Source organism: Oncorhynchus nerka, unplaced genomic scaffold (assembly GCF_034236695.1).
Source record: "Oncorhynchus nerka isolate Pitt River unplaced genomic scaffold, Oner_Uvic_2.0 unplaced_scaffold_12135, whole genome shotgun sequence".
NCBI lineage: Eukaryota > Metazoa > Chordata > Actinopteri > Salmoniformes > Salmonidae > Oncorhynchus > Oncorhynchus nerka.
In genome coordinates this window covers 1-558 of record NW_027029219.1, presented here as the reverse complement: position 1 = coordinate 558, position 558 = coordinate 1, and the positions used below count along the sequence as shown (strand labels likewise).

The window sequence follows — 558 nt, the reverse complement described above, 5'->3', positions numbered from 1 at the left end:
AGTCTAACGCTCTCCCAACTGAGCTATTCCAGCAATTCACTCAACATAATTCTGTGGCACCCTTGACAATTCACATGCATGTGACTCATAATTTTGACACTCAAAATGTACATAATAGCCAGTATGGGGATCGAACCCATGACCTTGGCGTTATTAGCACCACACTCTAACCAACTGAGCTAACCGGCCATTTGCTATTTTGCTCAATTGTTGGAAATGCACCGAGCCTCTGCAAGTGCTGGCACGTCAACAAACAAGTCCACCAACAGCATAGCCTGACAAGACTGGACCCTCTTGGTTGCTTCTTGCGGAAATTCCAAACGGCTGGGGAATTAGCTCAAATGCTTTGCACGCGTGAGGTAGTGGGATCGATGCCCACATTCTCCAAAAGCACATTGTTTTATGGATCCAAGAAAACTCCAGTTCACACTTCATGCAGCCTTGTCTTACGACAACCTACTGTCATGTAACAATGACAGAAACCTCTCATGTAACACTGATGTCACAATGTCAGATGAAAAAGCAAGACGTTGTTTCAGAGAGCTAGCGTATCCACAC

General features: G+C 45.2%; 1 non-coding gene across 1 annotated transcript; it reads right to left on the bottom strand.

The window, feature by feature from the left end:
• Window positions 1–115: 115 nt before the first annotated feature.
• trnai-aau (transfer RNA isoleucine (anticodon AAU)) lies at window positions 116–189 on the bottom strand. Its single transcript has one exon. It is a non-coding gene; the product is annotated as a tRNA-Ile (tRNA).
• Window positions 190–558: the final 369 nt, after the last annotated feature.